This window comes from Petromyzon marinus, chromosome 2, assembly GCF_048934315.1.
Source record: "Petromyzon marinus isolate PM22_M1 ecotype Great Lakes invasive population chromosome 2, UKy_Petmar_22M1.pri1.0, whole genome shotgun sequence".
Taxonomy (NCBI): Eukaryota; Metazoa; Chordata; class Hyperoartia; order Petromyzontiformes; family Petromyzontidae; genus Petromyzon; species Petromyzon marinus.
Window position 1 is genome coordinate 28,115,224 of NC_133668.1, and position 24,739 is coordinate 28,139,962.

General features: G+C 45.1%; 1 long non-coding RNA gene across 1 annotated transcript in view; it reads right to left on the reverse strand.

Moving 5' to 3' along the window:
- The window catches only part of LOC142929817 (uncharacterized), a 106,972-nt gene extending 83,812 nt beyond the window's left edge, over positions 1–23,160 (reverse strand). Inside the window, exons 1-2 of the long non-coding RNA XR_012945964.1 lie at positions 22,815–23,160; positions 21,852–21,930 (exon numbers count right to left, since the gene is read on the reverse strand). This is a non-coding gene — a long non-coding RNA (uncharacterized LOC142929817). The remainder of the gene's footprint in view (positions 1–21,851; positions 21,931–22,814) is intronic.
- Positions 23,161–24,739: the final 1,579 nt, after the last annotated feature.

Below are 24,739 nucleotides of genomic sequence, written 5' to 3' on the forward strand. Positions count from 1 at the left end.
CAGCAAGCTGCGCACGTATTCCTCCACTGGGGGTACACAGACACGCGCAGATAAACGCAGAAATTATAATTGGCGACACGATTTACCGGACGATTTAGAGTGCCACCCAAAATGTAAATGTGTTACTTTTCAAGTCATGCCTGCTGGATTTATTAATTTTCCTGTTTAACTGAAGCACTGTTTAACAAGAGGCACTACAGACTTGATTCAAAGCTTTCGTGACTACAGGAATTACTCTTTGTTTTTTTTCGGTAAAGTCACGTATAAATAAGAAATAATAAAATAACATAATAGCGTACGACGTTTCGGTTGCAACACAAGCAGCCATCATCAGGTACAGAAGAGCTAAATTTACGAGAGAGAGGAAACACATAACCCCATATGTATATACAGACACACAAGTAGGGGGAAACTAACACAGATACAACAGGGGACACAGAGAGAGAAGCATACCAAACAAACAGTATTTAGCAAAATTTGGAAACCATATAAAGCAACACAGACGGTCGGTCAAAACACAATTAACGCATAGTCTGGTTGATTACGCTATTACAAAGATTGATGAACTGCAAGTTAAGTATGAAATTTTGTGGTGGGTCCACACACTAATCATAATAATAGGTAACAGTAGAAATGAGTAACACTGATCAGGTATAGTGGCTGCTGTTATAGATGTGACCTTGGTAAATAAATAAAAAATACATTTTGATTTAAAGCTTTCGTGACTGCAGGCATTCATATTCTTGGTTCTTTCGGTAAAGTCACGTAGAAGGAATGATGATTGCTTGTGTTGCAGTCGAAACGTCGTGAGAATTGTATTGTTTTATATTTTTATTATTTATCTTCTACGAGACTTTACCGAAAGAACCAAGAAAATAAAAAATAGTTTAGTATTTTTTTTATCATTGGTGTGGTCCCCTTATGCACCACGGGTCACACCTGATTGGGCTCTCACCTAGTTCAGGAGCAATGATTTTCCTACCTTACCAGTTGAGGTGAGGAAGGTGAAGTGAGAAGTAAAATTGCCTGACCTCACCTGGTAGAGGAGGACAAATCTGTCTCTCACCTGATTCAGGAACCCCTCATCCATATGATGAAGTGGTGCTGGACACCTGTGAAAAATAGCTTTATAGCTCATCGGATTGATCCAGGAAAAATATTCAGATTATGATGCTGCCATAATGTGACGGTTATCACACTGGGCTTGGCAACCCAAATGCCGCCGGTTCATCCTCCAAGCGCGGCAGGTGATTGAACCGTTTCTTAAATCCCCCCTCACTGGCCCTGCCGTTGTCCACTCAGCACTGTCAATGGGTAGTCCATCGGCAGGTCGTGTGTGGTGGGGTAAAATGTGGGTTACTCCCACCTCTTCCAAACGTCTGGCTCAACAACATATCCTCCAGAAGGGAGCTTGCAGTGGCACGAGCCAATATATTTTCAGGGCTGCCTGCACCTTAACCTTCAACCTTTTAGAGTGAGATGGTGGTTTGAGTGAGATGGTGGTTTGAGTGAGTTGGTGGTTTGTGTGAGATGGTGGTGGTTTGAGTGAGATGGTGGTTTGAGTGAGATGGTGGTGGTTTGAGTGAGATGGTGGTTTGAGTGAGTTGGTGGTTTGAGATGGTGGTTTGAGATAGTGGTTTGAGTGAGTTGGTGGTTTGAGTGAGATGGTGGGTTGAGTGAGTTGATGGTTGAGTGAGTTGGTGGTTTGAGTGAGATGGTGGGTTGAGTGAGTTGATGGTTGAGTGAGTTGGTGGTTTGAGTGAGAGTGAGTTGGTGATTTGAGTGAGATTGAGTTGGTGGTTGAGTGCGTGAATGGGTGAGTTTGTGAGCATAAGATGTCCTAAACTATTCATATATAGTGACGCTTATACACCTCACCTGGCTGTTTGTACTGGTTGGCAAGGTAAAAATTGTAAATTTAAGAAAATTGCGCCACTGTTTCAAACGCTGCGATGGGAAAACGAACCAGTAACTTCTAGATTGCAAGTTCAGAGTGCAAACCGCCCGTTACTTCAGGGTAGCGTTTCTCATAACCGCCACTGATTTTTTTTATTGTTCACCTCTGCTTGCGAGCACACTGTACACTTAACTAACTCTGCAGATGTAAAACCCAGAGTGTGTGCCCACTCATGCACCTCTTACCTCTTGCTGACACCGCATGCATGATGCACGAGTACTGTCTGGGTTTTTTGGGCCGGGGAGAAGGGGAGCCCCATGGGGTGGACTCCGGAGGGTTGTAGCCTGGAATCTGTGACAGCGGACACACAAGATGGCACAAGCGTACAACAAAGATGAAGATCACCCAAATAAGCCTTAACAGACTGTGCTGCTGTTAGGCGGCATGGCCCACGAGGAGGTGGGTGGCCAGCACTACGCGCATGCAGCCACCTCTGTCTCCCCAATGCTCATGTCTACACACTGCACCAGGTACTCATTTAAGACAGAGTTTACCTAGGATAGGGACAACACCGGTTGAGATAAGGCAGACTGTCTGCCTCAGCAGCTGTCCCCCTCTCTTTTTTTCTTCCTGATGACAAAAGCTTGTGTTGTGATCGAAACGTCGTAGTTTTTTGTTATTTTTGGTTATTTCATTTGAACCTATTTACGTGACGTTACCGAAAGACCCAAAGAATGTCTTCCTGCAGTTACAAAAGCTTTAAGTCAAGATTTATTATTACATTTGTTTACTGTGCAAAAACTCAAGACTTCTTCATGAGGGTCCTGCGAAGTTTTTGCTGTCACTGTGTAGTCCCAATTGAGTAATTTGCAGGTGATTTTTCAGTATTGGGATGTTTTGCCCAATGCCAGACTCGTTGTATTGGGTATTTTTTTTACTATGGGAGGAAACTCGAGAACACGGAGGAGACCCAGAAGAGGGGGAGAACATACAATCTTCACACACTCACACATTCACGCTAACTCACTCGCTCACACACTCACTCAAACACTTCATTGCACTTACACACTCTGACGAACAGGGGGAGAGAAGATGACAACTCCACGCCGAAACGCGCCCGAGTCGGGAATCAAACCCAGCTTTCTTGCTGCAAGGCGCAAGGGTTACTTACCAATGTGCCACCATGCCGCCCATGGCGATTCGTAAACTACATCAGTACCAGTTTCCATGGACTGGGGGCAGCTGCCCCTGTGCAGCCACAGCCTTGCAAGCGGGCTTTACCCTGCCAAGTGGGTTTGTGATGTTATTAGGCAGCTTCCCCGATGGAATAATTTGCGAGTAAATTTCTCAAATTTGGGTAATTACACCACACAACACTTGGCCGACTCTCTTTTTCTAATCATGTACGTGTTCGCTCTAACTGTGTCTACTGCGAAGTAGACCGCGTTATTAACCAGAGCGGCCACCGACTTCATTTCAGTGTTAAATATTATAGACGGTACATTATACACTAAATACAACTTTAAAAATGACAATACTGCACGTATATACATCACTCCATTCAGAGTCTTCGAGATTGGATTGGTAAGTACGGTACAGTAAATAGGTTACATTTTACAGTAGGATATTTATTTTTGTGTATTTGTATGTTTATTCATACCAATTTCATATAGTAAACTAATTTAAAAGACAAAAACATTCACAACATTTAAAAACATAATGTTATGCAAGAATGTGCAAAAAATTTGCTATTTCAAATTATGTAGTGAATATCCGGCGTTGTTAAAAAATGTGGCATCCCCTTCCCCCCCGTAGCCGCCGAATAATCGATGATCTACTATAGATACTCTATAGTTAGGGCATTTCTGAATCGTCCGGGCTTCCTTGTGCGCCGCAGGCTGGGACGCGTCGTCGTCGTCGGAGAGAGAAGCGATCGTGAGCGACTCTACTCCATCCGGGGTGGACAACCTCCCGAGCTTCTCGGAGCAGGTCGCGAGCGGTATGGCCTTCCTCGCTCACAAGAACGTGAGTCGCGAGAGGAGTGAATCAGCAGTGAGCCTCTCTCCTCGGTTAAAAGAGTGGTGGAACATAATGATGAAAATACGTGATGATTTTAACCTGTCTCTGTGTCTCTCTGTATGTATCTCCGTGCCTGTCTGTCTCTATCCCTACAGGGCCATGACCATCTTCAAGAACCTCCGGAAATTCACCTCTGTGTTTCAATTTGACCATGTGTGACTGCGCGTGTTTAACTGTCTTGATTTGAAGCCCTCGTCGAGGAGGCCGCTCTCCGATCTTACATTTACATGCTAATTTCTCACATTAACATCACTAGCCCCGCCCACTTCTTTATGACCCTTAGGCTACACCTATTTCAAACCTTTTAAAACAGTCTGCCTCAGCAGCAGATCATGCTTTCCCACCTGATGAAGGACACTTGTGTTGCGCCCGAAACGTCGTGATTTGTTTTATTTCATACCTATGTTACTTTACCGAAAGAACCAAAGAGTATGTTTAACTGTATCTCTGTGACTGTGCGTGTTTAACTGTGTCTTTGTATGTGACTGTGTCTGTGGTGCACGTCTTTGTTGCCCTTAATATGTCTGTCTGGGTGGCGAGTGGTCGCTCAGTGGTTAGTTCACTGCACTACGAACCCAATGGCCAGAGTTCGATTCCCGCTCACGGCCAACACCAGTGACAATTATCTGAACCGGTCATGGGCCTCCCCAGATGGACTCAGTCTCAAATGAGTACCTGGTGCGGTGTATAAACATCTACACTGGGGAGACAAAGGCGGCCGGGCGTGGTGCTGGGCACCCACCCCGTCGTGTACCGTGGCCGACCTTCACAGAAGTTGCCCCAAGTTTGTTGAAGGCCACACAGGGATTTTTTTTCTTTTTTTTAGTGCATCCACCGCGACCTGGCTGCGAGGAATTTGCTGGTAACGCATGGACACATCGCCAAGATTTGCGACTTTGGGCTGGCACGGAACGTCCAGACTGACCCCAACTACGTGGTGAAGGGCAAAGTGAGTCCTTCACCTTACTTAGCATCATCAGCATCATTATCAGTATCGCCAATGTCATCACCATCATCGGAATGGAAGGCCCATCACTTTCATTGTACTCAATGTTTTTATTTTATTTTGCACAGAAGAAAAAAAGAGCGGGGGTGCTGCCACACACGGTGGTGCAATGGCTCTCCCACCCTGGACTTGCAATCCAGAGGTCGGCAATTGGATTCAATCTCCCTGCTCTGCCGACAGTTCAAAATATGGGGCAATTTCACAAATCCCCTTCCTCCTCCCCACCCCATGTGGTACACGGGGTAACTGGCCCAGAATAAGAACCTGTGGTGGTGACCACCAGGCTAACTACACTAATTACAACATGACTAGCTACGACAGAACGGGACCACAGCTCGGGTCCCAGTCCATGTGTTGGAGACTCGGTAGAACATAGACGTAGACAAAGGTTCTTCAGGATGAACAACAACGCCGGTCCCTCTGGGGGACCCAGCTTATATTCTCTGTGGCGTGGCTGGCTCCGCCCTTGGCCACGACCACCTTCAAGAATCATCGAGCAGCAGGATCTGGACCCCGACCACGTGACCACCCCTAGACCCCACTTGGGGCCCCTTTGTAGACTTAACCGGTCACGTGTCCTCTCGGGTCAACCAGAGTGCCATAGCATTTAGTAACCCGTTTCCTACGGCCGGCACTCCCACACCCTATCCTGTTGGGTTGGCACTGCACGCCAAGCGTGATGCCATCCACCTGGATCAATCAGCGCTGACCGAGCCCCTCTAGGGCCGGTACTACACCCACACCAGAGTGGTATCCGCGATGTCAATACACCGCACGCCGTGCCTCTCTAGGGCCGGCACTACACAGTGACATCCCGTGATGTCACTACACATTTAACCCTTCAGGGTAGTGGAGGGCTAGATGACGCTAATTTGGCCAGATGAATGTGGCCTGACGCAAAAAATGTATGACGAATCGCGATGCATCGGCCTGAACTGAATTTACTGAACGTATTGTTGTTGTGCTTGTGGCTATGCGGTCATGTCCATTAGGTGCCTCTGCCTGTAAAGTGGATGTCTTCAGAAAGCATGTTCCATGGGCTCTACAAGGTGCAGAGCGACGTGTGGTCATACGGTATGCTACTGTGAGAAATCTTATATTTTGCTGAGACAAACTTTCACTTGCCACAAACATTCGGGGCCCTGAGTACAGAAGATCCTCACAGCAGACAACGATTGTAGTCTTATCTTACACTATGATTTTTAATTGCGTAAAGTTCAGATTTAAAGCTTTCGTGACTGCAGGGATTCATCTTCTTGGTTCTTTCGGTAAAGTAACGTAGAATGGATATAAAATAATACGAAAAAAAACGTAATAAAAAATAAAATTTTCACGACGTTTCGGCCACAACACAAGTAGCCTTCTTCAGGTGAAGGAACAGAACTGTCGGGACGACAGCACTTCAATGACTGCTGCTAAGATTCGCAGTGTCGTTTAAACTAGGTGGGAGAGGTAAAGCGCCTTGACAAAGGAGTTTACATATCAAACAGGATAATTTAGCATTGAAATAGCTGCGTTAAAGTGTTGGATCAGCAGGGTGTTAAAGTCAGAAATTAGCATGTAACTGGGAGATTAGCATGATGTTAATGTGAGGGATTAGCATGTGACTGGTCACGGAAATAGCTATGTTAAAGTCAAAGTTTCCATCTCAACAGAGGCATTTAGTATATGGACGCTAAAGGACTGCAACTACCCAACTATCATACAATAAACCGATGTGAAAAAAAACTAAGTAGAAACTTCATCAATATAATAAATGTACTCAATATATTCTTCAATAAATTGAGCTATAAACATAAAGTAACTGGGTATACACTACACTATCTAATGAATACCATATAGTAAACTAATAAAAAAACTAAAATACAAACTACATCAATGTCATCAATAAACTCTATATACTCTCCATCAGCTGAGCTACTAACAATAAGTCGTTATACATTACAATGCCATATGGCGAAAAAAATGGGTGGCGGTTTTTTCCTTCTTTCCAACGTTAGCACCACGGAGAGCGACGAGCCTCGTTGAGACGGACGAGTCCATCCATGCTCGGGACGGAGGAGGGGGGAGAAACTGCCACGATGCGCTGCTCTGTCCTGTGTTGCGTTACAACCATGCCATAAACTAGACTACTATACATTGTAATGTTATACCTTCCAATCTAAACTACATTGTATAATATCGTATACACAGCCCAATGTAAGCTCGAACATTATGCAGTATATTGATATGTCTCCAACTAAACTTTTTCCTACATTACACAACTATACACCGTAATATACACTACCATAGACAAACCCACCCTTGAATTATACAATGCGTTACTTTAGACTACCCTATACTTTAGACTGTAAAATATTAGACTTGTAATATTACACTATGTATTATTCTACCAACCCTACTGTATACCACACAGCTGTATATTCACTATAAAATTACAATACTATATATTGCCTTATGAATTATGTTAAACATTACAATGTTATACTATTTATTATTATATAACATGCTATAAACCAGGGGTGTCCAAACTACGGCCCGCGGGCCAACTGCGGCCCGCCATCCATTTTTAATTGGCCCGTATCAAAGTTTAAAAATATAATGGACTATGGCCCACTGTATTGCATTTCTTAATTTAAGCACTAGATAGCGCTATTGTCTTGAACAAGGCAGCGTCTCCACAAAGCAAGCAATCGTAGAAAACATTTGCTCAGGGTCACCAGAAATGCCGGAACCGAAGAGACGCAAGATTGCAAGCGAGTGCAGAAAATTTCAGACTCGGTGGAAAAATTATTTTTTTTTCATAGAAACCAAGGGGAAGTGTGTTTGTTTGATTTGTAATGAGAGTGTTGCCGTGATGAAAGAGTACAATGTACGACGGCATTATGAAACGAAACATCAGACCTTCACGTCCTACACTGGCGCCGAGCGGAGAGAGAAGGTAAAGCAAATGGCAAGCTAGCCTGCTAACGCAGCAGCAGGTTTTTTTTTTCCGTGCTAACAAAGCTCAAGAAAATGCAACAATAGCCAGCAATGAAGTAACTCAACTCATTGCCCTACACGGGAAACCTTTCTCAGACGGTGACTTCATCAAACAGTGCCTCACTAAAGTCGTGGGAATGTGCCTGGAGAAATTGCAGGATTTTAACGATGTTAGTGTTGTCCAGAAATAAGGTTGTGCGGCGAATTGAAGACTTGTCGGCTAACTTAAAACAGCAAGTGTCAGATAAAGCTCCTGCTTTCGATTTTTACTCGATTGCATGTGATGAGAGCACAGATGCCACGGACACTGCACGGCTGTTAATTTTTTTGCGGGGAGTTGATGAGAATTTTTGCATTATGGAGGAACTGCTTGATCTTCAGAGTCTAAAGGGGACAACAACTGGGAAGGACATGTTTGAAGCTGTGTCAGATTCAATTAACCAGGCTGGACTTAAATGGGACAAGCTGTGTGGAATTACAACGGATGGGGCTCCAGCAATGACAGGCGAGCGCAAAGGAATGGCTTCTATGGTGAGTGCCAAGGTGCAGGAGAGTGGAGGTGAGACTGTTAAAATGCACTGTATCATCTACCAAGAAGCCCTCTGTGCCAAGATAATCCAGCTTGGCGATGTGATGAACACAGTTGTGAAAAATGTCAAAAAAATATGGCCCGAGGGCTTTACCACAGAGAATTGCAAGCGTTCCTCTCTGATGTCGATGCTGAATACGGGGACCTACTCTACCATTCTCAAGTGCGCTGGCTCAGTCGCGGCTCCGTGCTGCAGTGGTTTTATTCCCTGAGATCAAATATCGACAAGTTTTTGAAAGAAAAGGGCAGACCTCTCCATGAGATCAGTGACCCTTTATGGTTGGCAGGCCTGGCTTTTTTAGTTGATCTCACTGATCATCTCAACACCCCGAACAAGAGACTACAAGGCAAAGAGCAGCTGGTACCACAGCTGTATGTGCACATGAAAGCATTCCGTGCGAAGCTCCGTCTCTTCGAGTCACAACTGCGCAACTTCAATGTAGCGCACTTTCCCACGCTGACCGAAATCAAGGCGCATTTCCAAATGCCAAGCTCTCTGCAAAAATGGGAGAATATGTGTCTGTGATCACATCTCTCATGACAGAATTCAGTCAGCTCTTCCAAGATTTTTCTGTCATTGAGAAGGAAATCACACTGTTTGCGGCTCCGTTTTCAATGGATGCAAAAGAAGTGGAGGAGAGTCTGCAATTAGAACTGATCGAAATTCAGTGTGATGATTCTCTGAAGAATCAGCATCAGCTTCTCTCCCTACCTGACTTCTACCGGAGTTTGGAAAAGGCCAAGTTTCCTCTGACGAGACGCCATGCAAAACGAATGATGAGTCTGTTCGGCTCAACATACATATGTGAGCAGACATTCTCTCTGTTAACGCTGAACAAAAGCAGGCTGAGAACCAGAACGACCGACAGCCATCTCCGTGACGTCCTTCGCATCTCAACCACCAAACTTACTCCTGACCTGCCAGCTATCCTTCAGACCAAAGCGCAGCATCACTGCTCCCACTGAGCGTAACATTATTCCCATTACAGGTGAGTTAAAAAATATACACACCGTTTTCATTTGTTAATAAGCCCAATTACTTCATAAATTCAGTCAATTAAAGTTGATGACAATTTTTTTAACAAACGTTAGTTGATGTGTTAACAAGCCCAATAATTTTGAAATATCCACATCCCCTATTTGTCTTCTTGTCTCTCCCTTCATATGGACAATGAAGGGGGATCAGCACCCTAAGAACCAATCTGAGGCTGTCACTGAGAGAATTACCTGCCAACCTTTTTGTAAAAAATAAAATTAAAATCTACTAATGAAGAGCTATGATGGAGGCTTTTTTTCTTCAAACATGTTCAATAATGAAACGTAATTTACCTGCATTTGATTGATTTTGACAATATTAGTGCATGAGAAGTGAGGCAGTATACCTCACGTCTAGTGAGTGGCCCAATCCTTCGTATATTTTTCTGTATGTGGCCCTCGGGAAACAAAAGTTTGGACACCCCTGCTATAAACCATACCATTGACCGTCGTGTGAAAGGTATTAAGAGGCAGTGGCAGCGAATGGGCTGCGATCTGAAAGTCACCATAAAATACAATCAATTAAGTACCAAAATGGTTTATAACATCTTTCCAATGGTTACTAAGCCAGAATCCATCTTCTCGGTTGAAATTGTTTCTGTGTTTGTATATGTGGATGGCCTCATGAACGAATCTCTCATGGTAGCCGGATGGCTTGCAGAGAACGTCCGTCTTGGAGAAGTCAATGTCATGTGAGCCCACTGAATTATAACAGTGATCTGCCACGGCTGAGGTGCTCGTCCTACCGTGTTTCAAGTCTGCTTTATATTCACGGATGCGGTCCCAGATATGTCGTTTGGTTTCTCCAATGTAACTGCTACCACAGAGGCAACTTAGTTTGTAGACGCCCGGGTACTGTATGTCTGGAACCACATCTTTTACAGACGGAACCAGATCACGGATTTTATGTACTGTGTTGAATCGGACCTGGATCTTGTGTTTATTCAGGATTTTGGAGATCTTTTTTGTGACCCCCGCAATGTAGGGTAAGGTGATGGTTTTGAATGGCTCAAGAGGATCCTTCTTCATGGCTGGAGTGATGGCTTTGCGGATTGTGTAGTCGGAGTAACCATTAGCCTTGAGAGCTTGGTGTACGTGCTTAAGTTCACTGGCAATGTGTTCCTGGTCGGAAATGCATTGGGCTCTATGCTAAAGAGTCTTGATGAGGGAGTTCTTCTGACATGGATGGTGGTGGGAATCCAGTTTTAAGTAAGCATTCGTATGCGTAGCTTTCCTGTGGACAGAGTGGCTCATTGAACCATCAGGTCTCCTTTTAATTAGGACATCCAAAAAGGGTAGCTTGCCATCTTTTTCGACCTCCATGGTGAATCTGATGGCTGGGTGTATGGAATTGATGTGGTTGAGGAATTGGTTTGTGTTATGGTCGAAACGTCGTGAGAATTTTTATTGTTTTATATATATTTTATTATTTTGTTGTTTCCCTTCAACGTGACTTTACCGAAAGAACTAAGCATATTAATTACTGCAGTCACGAAAGCTTTAAATCAAAATTTCATTGGAAAGACGTTATAAACAATTTCAGTTCTTAATTGATTGTATTTTATGGTGACATTCAGACTGCAGTCCATTCGCTGGCACTGCCTCTTCACACGACGGTCAATGGTATGGTTTATAGCATGTTACATAATAATAAATAGTATAACATTGTAATGTTTAACATAATTCATAAGGCAATATATAGTATCGTAATTGTATTGTGAATATACAGCAGTGTGGTATACAGTAGGGTTGGTAGAATAATACATAGTGTAATATTACAAGTCTAACATTTTACAGTCTAAAGTATAGGGTAGTGTAAAGTAACGCATTTTATAATTCAAGGGTGGGTTTGTCTATGGTAGTGTATATTACGGTGTATAGTCGTGTAATGTAGGAAAAAGTTTAGTTGAAGACATATAAATATAATGCATAATGTTCGAGCTTACATTGAGCTGTGTATACGATATTATACAATGTAGTTTAGATTGGAAGGTATAACGTTACAATGTATAGTAGTCTAGTTTATGGCATGGTTGTAACGCAACACAGGACAGAGCAGCACATCGTGGCTGTTTCTCCCCCCTCCTCCGTTCCGAGCATGGATGGACTCGTCCGTCTGAACGAGGCTCGTCGCTCTCCGTGGTGCTAACGTTGGAAAGAAGGAAAAAACCGCCACCCTTTTTTTCGCCATATGGCATTGTAATGTATAATGACTTATTGTTAGTAGCTCAGCTGATTGGAGAGTATATAGAGTTTATTAATAACATTGATGTAGTTTATATTTTAGTTTTATTAATTCGTTTACTATATGGTATTCATTATATAGTGTAGTGTATACTCAGTTACTTTATGTTTATAGCTCAACGTATTGAAGAACATATTGAGTACATTTATTATATTGATGTTGTTTATACTTATTTTTTTCACATCGGTTTATTGTATGATAGTTGGGTAGTTGCAGTCCTTTAGCGTCCATATACTAAATGCCTCAGTTGAGATGTAAACTTTGACTTTAACATAGCTATTTCCGTGACCAGTCACATGCTAATCCCGCACATTAACATCATGCTAATCTCCCAGTTACATGCTTATTTCTGACTTTAACACCCTGATGATCCAACACTTTAACACAGCTATTTCAATGCTAAATTCTCCTGTTTGATATGTAAACTCCTTTGTCAAGGCGCTTTACCTCTCCCACCTAGCTTAAAAGACGCTGGGAATCTTAGCAGCAGTTATTGAAGCGCTGTTGTCCCGACAGTTCTGTTCCTTCACCTGAAGAAGGCTACTTGTGTTTTGGCAGAAACGTCGTGAGAATTTTATTTTTTATTATGTTTTATTTTTATTATTTTATTTCCATTCTACGTGACTTTATCAAAATAACCAAGAAGTTGCATAAAGTTGTTGCATGCTTGGGCTCCAGATGCCGAAATTACCTTTTAAAAAACGGCCAGTCTCATCAGATCTCAGAAGCTAAGCTTGCAGCACCCAGCCCTGATGGTAACCCGGGGATACAAATTCATGTGGAGAAACAAATGTTCGCTTGTGACGACCAAGACTACGCCTGTCCTCCCAAGGACAGGCCTCACTGATTCCGAAGACTTTCATTTTCAGGAGGGTCCTGCCAAGTATTTTTGCAGTAGGGAGGCGATGTTGTGCTGTGCAGTGCCGGAGAGTAAGCTCATGCAGCCGGTCCACCCTGTCCTCTCTCCTCCCGTCGGGACGGGTCGGTCATAATAGCGGTCAGAAACACCCTCCACGTCACAAAACAGTTCAATTTCTCAATCCGCAGGTCAGCTCAAATCTGTATTGTGGGCGTTCCCTTGTACTCTACTGTGTACGTGGGGCTCTGGATCCAATCCCCTGATCACCATTGCATTCACTTAAATAATAATAAATTCTCCTGCCACCCATAGAAAATTAGAGTGCACAATTATACGTGTGATTCATCACAGGCGAGCTCAGACCGGCCACACTTGCAGCTTAGGGCCTCGCATTAAGAGAGGGGGGGGATCTCTAAATACGAAACAAGAAATGGACACGAGGTTTCGAGTTTTAACATAATTGCTTAATAAATAAAGATCGGTGAGAAAAAAAGACTCTCCAAAGCAGTTATTTTCATTCTGCTGACAAAAATATACAGGCATTCATAGAAGGGGCCTCTTAAACTTGACAATGGCATAGGGCCCCAGCAATGCCATCATCCGGCTCTGCTGCCGAGTGTCATCCCAATGAAGTAATTTGCAGGTAACTTTAGCATTGGGATGCTTGGCCAATACCCAGTTACATTGTGATTGTGTGTTTTCTAGCTATGTGAGCAAACTGGATAACCCATACAGAACAAAGGTGAGAACGTAGAAAACTCCGCAAAGTGCCAGTTGGATCATTAACCAAGGCCCTTCTTGTTGCGAGGGTCAAAGATCACCGCTGCACCACCCTGCCACCTGAAACGATAATAGTTCGCTTATAATTTTTTCGTTATTTTAGTGTGTACATTTACACGCGATAATCACATCTCATCTCAAGCTTTTGAAAAGGGCAGCCTCAGTGGCAACTGTTCTCTGTGTGACACATGGTTATTCAGCACCTAACCTGTAAGCAGGTCAAGTGCTGTTTGCTGCGAGCAATCCCAATTGAGTGAGTCGCAGTGAAGTTTTTTTTTACATGCCAATTTTCGCCTGTGATGCTGACACACGATGGCCATACATTATTTTAAATAATGTCTTGGGATCGTTTTTATTTTTTTACGTTGAATTTTATTGAGTAAATCACGAGCCCGTTACAGTGCGCCACGGGACTGCACGTCATTCGAGTGGTGCATTCACAATGCAACCGGACCATTTATTAGGGGGGGCTGACGCGAAGGGGGGAGTGAGGCCCGCGCCCCCCCATAAACTGGGGGGGGGGGGAGAGGGGGGCATTGTGACAGGCGTAGAAGAGTTGTAGTTGTAATCTGCTCCACGTTTGTCTTGATAAAGGAGACCTGTGCAACCTGCTCGGTGTGTGACGTGCGTGCTCCTCGGTGTGACGTGTGTACCGCTCGGTGTGTGATATGTGTGGGTGTAGGAGAGGCCCCTTACCCTGGTGCATGGCAGTCGATGACAAGTTCTACCGCTTGATCTGCGATGGCTACTGCATGCAGCCACCCCACTGCTGTCCACCACAAGTGTAAGCCGCCCCCCCATACCTCCCACACCAGGTTTTATCCACTGCTGGACTGATGCGTTTCTATTGTCGATGCAGGTGGCTGGCGGAGGAGAGTGCGAAGTGTTTGTTCTGGGATATTCTTTGATTTTAATTGTAGTGATTTAATTAATTGATTGAACAATTGCTTAAGGGTGAATTATGTGATGTGTTATTAGCAGTGAGTTGTGCTGGCTGGTTCAGTCTCGTTGACACGGCCATTATGAACCCTCTTAGTCTGGAATGTCCTACTTCCAGACGTACGTGCTGTTGCGACCCACAGACTCCTCACATACAATGAGGGAAAAAAGTATTCGATCCCCTGCTGATTTTGTACGTTTGCCCACTGACAAAGAAATTATCAGTCTATAATTTTAATGGTAGGTTTATTTGAACAGTGAGAGACAGAAAAACAACAAAAAAATCCGGAAAAACGCATGTCAAAAATGTTATAAATTGATTTGCATTTTAATGAGGGAAATAAGTATTTGACCCCCTCTCAATCAGAAAGCGGCTCCCAGGTGTCTTTTATACAGGTAACGAGCTGAGATTAGGAGCACACTCTTAAAGGGAGTGCTCCTAATCTCAGCTTGCTACCTGTATAAAAGACACCTGTCCACAGACGCAATCAATCAATCAGATTCCAAACTCTCCACCATGGCCAAGACCAAAGAGCTCTCCAAGGATGTCAGGGACAAGATTATAGACCTACACAAGGCTGGAATGGGCTACAAGACCATTGCCAAGCAGCTTGGTGAGAAGGTGACAACAGTTGGTGCGCATCATGGAAGAAACACAAAAGAACTGTCAATCTCCCTCGGCCTGGGGCTCCATGCAAGATCTCACCTCGTGGAATTGCAATGATCATGAGAACGGTGAGGAATCAGCCCAGAACTACACGGGAGGATCTTGTCAATGATCTCAAGGCAGCTGGGACCATAGTCACCAAGAAAACAATTGGTAACACACTACGCCGTTAAGGACTGAAATCCTGCAGCGCACGCAAGGTCCCCCTGCTCAAGAAAGCACATATACATTGAGGGAAAAAAGTATTTGATCCCCTGCTGATTTTGTACGTTTGCCCACTGACAAAGAAATGATCAGTCTATATTTTAATGGTAGGTTTATTTGAACAGTGAGAGACAGAATAACAACAAAATCCAGCAAAATGCATGTCAAAAATGTTATGAATTGATTTGCATTATGAGGGAAATAAGTATTTGACCCCTCTGCACTTGGTGGCAAAACCCTTGTTGGCAATCACAGAGGTCAGACGTTTCTTGTAGTTGGCCACCAGGTTTGCACACATCTCAGGAGGGATTTTGTCCCACTCCTCTTTGCAGATCTTCTCCAAGTCATTAAGGTTTCGAGGCTGACGTTTGGCAACTCGAACCTTCCGCTCCCTCCACAGATTTTCCATGGGATTAAGGTCTGGAGACTGGCCAGGCTACTCCAGGACCTTAATGTGCTTCTTCTTGAGCCCCTCCTTTGTTGCCTTGGCCGTGTGTTTTGGGTCATTGTCATGCTGGAATACCCATCCACGACCTCACCGTTCTCATGATCATTGCAACTCCACGAGGTGAGATCTTGCATGGAGCCCCAGACCAAGGGAGATTGACCGTTCTTTTGTGTTTCTTCCATTTGCGAATAATCGCTTTAACTCTTCTCACCTCTCACCAAGCTGCTTGGCAATGGTCTTGTAGCCCATTCCAGCCTTGTGTAGGTCTACAATCTTGTCCGACATCCTTGAAGAGCTCTTTGGTCTTGGCCATGGTGGAGAGTTTGGAATCTGATTAATTGATTGCTTCTGTGGACAGGTGTCTTTTATACAGGTAACAAGCTGAGATTAGGAGCACTCCCTTTAAGAGTGTGCTCCTAACCTCGGCTCGTTACCTGTATAAAAGACACCTGGGAGACAGAAATCTTTCTGATTGAGAAGGGGTCAAATACTTATTTCCCTCATTAAAATGCAAATTAATTTATAACATTTTTGACATGCATTTTTCTGGATTTTTTTGTTGTTATTCTGTCTCTCACTGTTCAAATAAACCTACCATTAAAAATATAGACTCATCATTTCTTTGTCAGTGGGCAAACGTACAAAATCAGCAGGGGATCAAATACTTTTTTCCCTGCCAATGAACATCTGAATGATTCAGAGGACAACTGGGTGAAAGTGTTGTGGTCAGATGAGACCAAAATGGAGCTCTTTGGCATCAACTCAACTCGCCGTGTTTGGAGGAGGAGGAATGCTGCCTATGACCCCAAGAACACAATCCCCACCGTCAAGCATGGAGGTGGAAACATTATGCTTTGGGGGTGTTTTTCTGCTAAGGGGACAGGACAACTTCACCGCATCAAAGGGACGATGGACAGGGCCATGTACCATCAAATCTTGGGTGAGAACCTCCTTCCCTCAGCCAGGGCATTGAAAATGGGTCGTGGATGGGTATTCCAGCATGACAATAACCAAAAACACACGGCCAAGGCAACAAAGGAGTGGCTCAAGAAGAAACACATTAAGGTCCTGGAGTGGCCTAGCCAGTCTCCAGACCTTAATCCCATAGAAAATCTGTGGAGGGAGCTGAAGGTTCGCGTTGCCAAACGTCAGCCTCGAAACCTTAATGACTTGGAGAAGATCTGCAAAGAGGAGTGGGACAAAATCCCTCCTGAGATGTGTGCAAACCTGGTGGCCAACTACAAGAAACGTCTGACCTCTGTGATTTCCAACAAGGGTTTAGCCACCAAGTACTAAGTCATGTTTTGCAGAGGGGTCAAATACTTATTTCCCTCATTAAAATGCAAATAAATTCATAACATTTTTGACATGCGTTTTTCTGGATTTTTTGTTGTTATTCTATCTCTCACTGTTCAAATAAACCTACAATTAAAATGATAGACTGATCATTTCTTTGTCAGTGGGCAAACGTACAAAATCAGCAGGGGATGAAATACTTTTTTCCCTCACTGTAGAGACCCACAGACTGCTTCTCTCTCTACAAGATAAACATGATCAGTGTTTCTGCACTACGTATGGAGATGCAGTGGCATTTAGACGCCGCTGTGTGAATCCATTCTGTAGATATTTTATGCCTTCATGACCCTCTACCTACTCACCCCCCCCTCACCCCCCTCGCCACCTGACCCCCTTCATCCCCCTCTGTGACGTCATTAACATCATCGGCACTCATTCAACCATTCTGAGAACGAACGCACACTGGAAGAGGTGAAAGCGCAGTCCGAGCTTGTGCGCGATTCGCCTTCCTCGCACCCTCACTGCACCCTCCCCTCGCCCCACAGCCGCAAGGTGATGCACCGCTGCTGGAGCCACGCGCCGTGAGAGCGCCCCAAGTTTGAGGCGATCCTCGCAGAGCTGAGACCGGCCTCCAACGATGACAAGATCGACAAAGGCGAAGAGGTCGGCTGGGAGCCGTCGTCCGTTCCATCTGAGTACAGCTCCCTCGCTTGCTAGGATCGCCCTCGCTACCTTGTCCACTCTAGGGGTGAATAGTTTATTTTTATTATCTCAAAGATTGCCGTGCTACATTTGTTTATTCAGAGAAGTCTCACTCTTTTGCAGGAGGGTCCTGTCCAGCTTTCACAGAAGGGGGCGATGTTGCCACGGTGTGTAATCCTTTTTTAAGTAATTTGCAGGTAATATCTTACAGTTAGAATTGGTTGTTCTTTTTTGAAAGCTGAGAACCCTGAGAAAACGCGTGCACAACAGGGGAAGAACATGCAAAGTCCACAAACTCTCACTTACACGCCAAGACTAAGATCCCCCCATGTAACAGACTGTTGGGTAAGTGCCGTTATGAGCACTTATGCAGGCCAGCACAGCATATGGGGTTTGTCTCTGCCAGTGCTGATGTTTTCACAATGCACCAAGTACTCATTTGAGGCCGAGGGTAGGTCCAGGAATGGTTCAGATAATTGCCACTGGTGTTGGCCATGAGCAGAAATTATACCAGGATTTATGGCTTTATAGTACAGCTCGCTAACCCGCTGCACTAACGCTCCCCGTAAACATCGGTAACATAAACAAACAACAGCTCGTACAAATACAAGAACAAATACAAGAACCCCCCCCCCCATAAGGTACATCGTGTTGTTTTGATTTCACTACTCGGCGTGACTCGCGAATACTCAAAGCGAGATGCTCGTGGTTAGTAAACAGGTGTCCAGTAGTCAATCCGTGTTTACTAAAATTTCGTGGTTGGTAAATTAGCGGTTGGCAATGGATTCCTGTACATGTATGCCTCTACTTACGAAAGGGATGCGTTCTTCTAAAAACGCCCGTAAAACAAAATATCGCAAATCGGAATGGCTTTTCCCATTAATTGAATACGAAAAACTTGCGATGTGTTTCAGACAGTCATTTCTACTATAAACCCAAAATAAACACCAATATTTCACAATGCAAAAAATAATAGAGAACAAATATTACAACGGTTGAATAATAATCAATTTAAAACAAAAATAATTAACATCTTCAAGGAACTCACCAAAAGATCTGCATGTTGGAATGACTGGAGAGGTGACGAGGCGTTACTTTTGCACTATGAGGATACCGTGACACTGTCGTGAATGGATGACAGCTTCTTGCTTGATGATCTCATGGCGCGTGCCATGTGATATATTGTTTCCGCTGAAATTCTATTTTGTAAGTCGAAAAGTATCCTTAATTTGTCAATTTCGTTTTCACTACATTTCGTGAATGGAACATTCGTAAATCAAAACACAAAGATTTCCTGTACAACCAATATAGACTGTTGGGCCAAGGGCTGTCGTCAAGCACCTAATACAGAAAATAAAAACACGTGCATTCATGCACAACCACGTACAAATACACGTGACCATTAAAAGCACATGCTTTCAACAGAAATTACAAGTGTTATATATTGTGCTTTAATGATTACATTTATATTAGTGTGTCTTAATATTACACAGTAAATATCTTCAAGGACCACTCTTACAGTCCCATCATCACCACCATCATCACCAAATGTATCATTATCATCATCCTAACCATCTGTATAATCAATCACCATCTGTATTATCACCACCAAAGCAAAGACTCCCCGTATAGCCCGAATAGACTATTGGGGCAAGTGCTGTAAGCAAGTACCTGTGAAGGCCAGCATGGCCCACGAGGGGTGGGTGGCCAACACCACGCCCGGCCGCCTTTGTCTCCCAAGTAGTGATGTTTACACCACACCAAGTACTCATTTGAGGCTGAGTCGACCTAGGGGAGGCCCATGACCGGTTCAGAGAGTCGTTACCTGCGTTGCGCATGAGCGAGAATTTAACTCGGGTCGCCGGGTTCGTAGCGCAGCGTGCTAAACGCTACACTACCGCTACCCACCACCTGTATCACCATCATCTTCCAGAGTTAATACATTTCATGTCAATAGCTGGAAATGCTTGTATTTGTAATAACAAAAAATGCATAAGTAGTTGTCACTCACTCACCCACACTCAAACGGTCAGAAAGGACTGAAAGATGAAATATCTTCAGAACCCTACATCCTGAAACTAAATTAATTATTTAAATTTTACCAAGTAAGGCCCACTGAGCTATATCGCACACTCAGGAGTCCTGATTCCACTTCTGGGAGTCTCAAGTCCAACGCCATGGAATTGTATATGTTTAAACATGTGCGTGCACGTGTGTTTGTGTGCACGTATGTGTGCATGCGTGCCTTCATATGCGCATGCGTGTATGGACGTGCGTGTGTAAAATAACTTTAGCCATGGCATTTGGGATATGTTAGGTTTAGGGTTAAGAGCTTTGCGCACGTGAACAGGTGGGTGTGTTAACTCACCAGTGTGTAGCTCACCTCACCGGTGAGCTGGTGTGTACGCTATCTAATCTGTAAGCTTACGACTGTGTGTGTGCACACTAGTGTGTAAGCTCACTGATGTGTAAACCTGCTGGTGTGTGGCCTCACTAATGTGCAGCACATCTTGTGGAAGCTCACTAGTGTGCTTGCACACGAGTGTGCCGGTGAGTGTGAGTGTGTGTGAGTGTGTGGTGAGTGTGTGTAAATTTGTGTGAGTGTGTGTGAGTGAGTGTGTGTGAGTGAATGAGTGCGGTGTGTGTGAGTGTGTGTGAATGCGGTGTGAGTGCGGTGTGTGTGAATGTGCAGTCAGAGTGTTGGTAAGTGAGTGTGCGGTGAGTGTGTGTGAATGTGCAGTCAGTGTGCCGGTAAGTGAGTGCGTGGTGAGAGCGCTGAGTGTGTGTGAATGTGCAGTCAGTGTGCCGGTGAGTGCGTGGTGAGTGTGCGGTGTGTGAGTGTGAATGTGCAGTCAGTGTGCCGGTAAGTGAGTGCGTGGTGAGAGCGGTGAGTGTGTGTGAATGTGCAGTCAGTGTGCCGGTAAGCGAGTGCGTGGTGAGTGTGCGGTGTGTGAGTGTGCAGTGAGTGCCAGTGTGCGAGTGTGCCGGTAAGTGAGTGTGCGGTGAATGTGGTGTGTGTGAGTGTACCGGTGAGTGTGTGGTGAGTGTGTGGCTTGACGTGTCTCCGTATCAGTCTTACTCAGCCACCCCCTTACTTGCCCACGCGTAGATCCGTCCTGCCCACCAGACAGCTACATGCGATTCAAATGTCCACGTACACATGACATCACATTGCGATGCGCATGTGTGACATACATGTGCCACGTGTTGCACACACTACGCACGTCCCATGCACAAAGGGCATGCCTTACAAGTGATGACCACGCGATGCAAGTGCTTGCCTTGTAGATGTCACGTACCCGTGACGCACGTGGCCCGTGGGCGTGACGCGCGTGCTCCGCGCTGCCGTGTGCTTTGACCAGGGCCGTCCATAGGGGGTGCGTGGGCCCCCCCCCCCCCCCCGATGCCTTCAAACTAAACCGGAAGCATTACATGTGACACTGATGTCTACACGTGGGGCCTCCCCCGAAGCGCGGGGCCCGGGATAGTCGGTCCAATTTGCCGGACACTCGGGGACGACTCTTGATTTGGCATACGCGACGCGCACGTTGTGTGTGCTGTGCGTGGGGTGACTGGCCCGATGTGCGTGCCAGGCAGGGCAAGGGGGACTGCCATTGATTGTCGAGACCTTTTGTATGGGTGACGAGATGAACGCCCAAATTCAACGCAGGCCGCCACACAAGGGCTGCACATTTCAATGTTGAGCAGGTCCCTGTGTGTCCGTGCGTGTGGGTCCCTGTGTGTTGTTTCTGTGTGCGTTATGTGAAGGTAGCAGTGGCGCAGTGGATAGTATGCTACGCTCCAAACCCCGTAAACATGCGAGTTGGAGTCCCGCTCATGGCCAACGCCAGTGACGATTATTTATCTGAACCGGTCCTGGGTCGACTCAACCTCAAATAAATACCTGGAGCGGTGTGTGTATACGTCACCACTTGGGAGACAAAGGCGGCCGGGTGTGGTGTTGGCCACCTACCCCCTGATATACCATGCCGACCTTCATTGGTGCTTGCGAACAGCACTTGCCACAACAGTCTGTTAAGGCTATATGGGGGACCTTCGTCTCTGTAGTGGGAAACTCGTAGGTGTGTGCATGTGTGGAGGGAAACCTGTACTGCTGTCGTACGTTGTGACCGGGCGAGGCCAATTTCCGTCCTCATGGTCGGCCACGGCGTCCTGGTCTTCGTACTGCTGCTTGTTTTTGGCTGTAATGACACCCAACATGGACAACCCCATCACCTGCGTTCAAACAAGTGTTACACAGTACGTACACACGCGCAATAAAGCAACCACAAAGCACATACACTTTTAAATATAAAAGCACTGGGGGTCTAGTACTGTAGTCACCAATCCGTGTGTATTATTTATTTATTTGTTGGTCATTCTGATGGCAGCACAAACAGAAGCTGCATCCATAACTTCTCAATCCGCACAGTCCCAGGCCAAGGTCCATTCATGGAATTAATACAAATAATTACTTATTAGAGGGTGTTTTTGTTTGTTTGGGTTAGCTCGCGTAAATCTTAGTCAAGTTTGTCACGTAAACAAAACATGCCAATTAGTGACTATTTCAGCACATCGGTGTGTTGGAGAGTAAACCCACAACATTTACAATTCAAGTACCGTGACGTTTCGCCTGTAACTACAACAACAACCCGCCTCGTCAGGTGACAGCCAGAGTTGTGGTGAAATCCTTCCCCTGTTTCGGTCTTTAATAGACGTAGACGGGGGATAAATGTGACGTCGTCGCTTGTAAGCAGATCCGATACGAAGACGGGGGGGGGTGGGTAATGTATTGATGTAAATTACAATGGATATCTGTTATTGATTGGGTTATTCGCAGTTAATCAACATACATAATTGTTACTCCTGCTATTATGGATTGACTCAAGCAGCTAGCGAAGGATGCTAGGTTTAGTAATATATGTTATATATGTCGCTATTGTTAACTTTCAATCACATTTCTTATGATCACTGTTGCATTGTTTTTATAGCATTATTTTAGTAACTTCTAGAAAGGTTTAGTTTAGCCTGATTTTTACATAGTGGACACTGTGTGTGTGTGCTGCGAGTTGAGTGGTGGAGGTACCTGGCAACAGTTGAACCGAGCCCGCTCGGCCTCTTCATCCGTGGCGACCAGGGTACAATCCTTACTATATTCTTGGTTCTTTCAGGTAAAGTCACGTAGATAGAAAATAACAACAATAAAATACAAATAAATTAAAATAAAAGCAAAAAACCCACGACGTTTCGATCGCAACACGTGATGAAGACCGCTTGTGTTGCCACCGAAACCTCGTGGGTTTTTTGCCTTAACTTAAAATGTTATTTTCTATCTACGTGACTTTACCGAAAGAACCAAAAATTATGAATTCCTGCAAGTTACGAAAGTTTAAAGTAAAAATTTGACAGTCGTGTAACTAATCAGGCCTGGAGGATACAGTGGACCACGTGGTTTCCGGGGTTCGTTACCTTAACAAGTGACGTCACTTCCCTAGCAACGGTCGATCATTACAGACGGAGGTGGACGCGCGCTCTGTGTGCTTAAAGATCGCATTCGGGAGCACACTTCGACAACGTCGTCAGTGAACATCGATAACGCGGTTAAATTACTTGGTAAACCTCATTGACAAACATCCGTGAGGTTGAACACTTCATTAACACAGTTAACGAAATCTATTGACAAAACGTGACCATCCGTGACTTCTCGTTCTGCCTTCAAGGCGATGTCTTCCGTGAGTACATCCACACGCGCGCTGTATCAGGATAACATTAATCTGAGAGAACATCTATATGTGAATGTGTGTCTGTTCGAAATGTTTAATGATGAGGACGGTAATGATGATGGTGGTGGTGGTTGTAAGCTGTGATATGATTAGAGTCTCACGTGCGCTGCTGTGATTTTGTTGCAGGGTGGAGAGATGAGCAAGCCGACGGGAAGTGAGTACTGTAATTCCACACACAGACATACACACAGACACATGCAGCTGTATACAAAGACAGATCCCCGTATAGCCTTAACAGACTATTGAGTCAAGTGCTGTTAGCGAGTTAGCACCTATGATGGGGTGGGTGGTCAGCACCGCATCCGGATGCCTTTGTCTCCCCACATTTGATGTTTATACGTTGCACGAGGTACTATTTTAAGTTTGAGTAGATGTAGGGGACGCACACGACCGGTTTTATTTATTAGTCACTGATGGTTGTGAATGGGAATCGAACTCAGGTCGATCCCCACAGACACAACTGCTCCCAACCACTCATACAGACACTGCACATAGAAACAAACAAAGACAGAAATCTTGTGTATAGCCTTGAAACACTGTAGGAGCAAGTGCTGTTAGTGAGCACCTATGACGGCCGGCACCGCACACGAGGGGTGGGTTGCCAGCACCACACTTGTCCGTCTTTGTCTCCCAAGTGGCGATGTTTACACACCGTATCAGATACTTATTTGAGGCTGAGTGGACCTAGGGGAGGCCCCTAACCGACTCAGATAACAACAACAGCCCTCATTCGCCACTAAGTGACGGAGACGTCACCATGGCGCTTGTGCCAGGCCTGGTGCACTCCGAGGCCACTTGAAGTGTCGAAGGCTTGCCGACAGGAGATCAGGGGACAGACCCCAGTGCGATGGGTTGACTGACTGAGATGACTGGCAGACGCACCACCTTTGCATCCTACTGTGCCAACTTGCTGCGTTTTAGTCATCCAGTGCACCGTCTGTTGTTGTGAGCGTCGCTCCTCTCACCCTCCTTTTTTGCTTGAGGGCAACTGCCACCAACTTCCCATAAGCATCCTTCACGAGCTTCCTCCATAGAGGCAGATCTTGACACCAGTGGTACCAGTCTTTGGCAAGTCCACTTAGTTCCGTATCCTCCTGTACTGCATCAGTCCATCTCTTCTCCAGGCCGTGCCACGCCCATTTAGCCCCCTCTATCTGGAAAAACAGAGGCTGCTTGGGGATGCGGTGGCTGAGCAAGCAGGCTACATGACCCAGGCAATGCAGCCCTG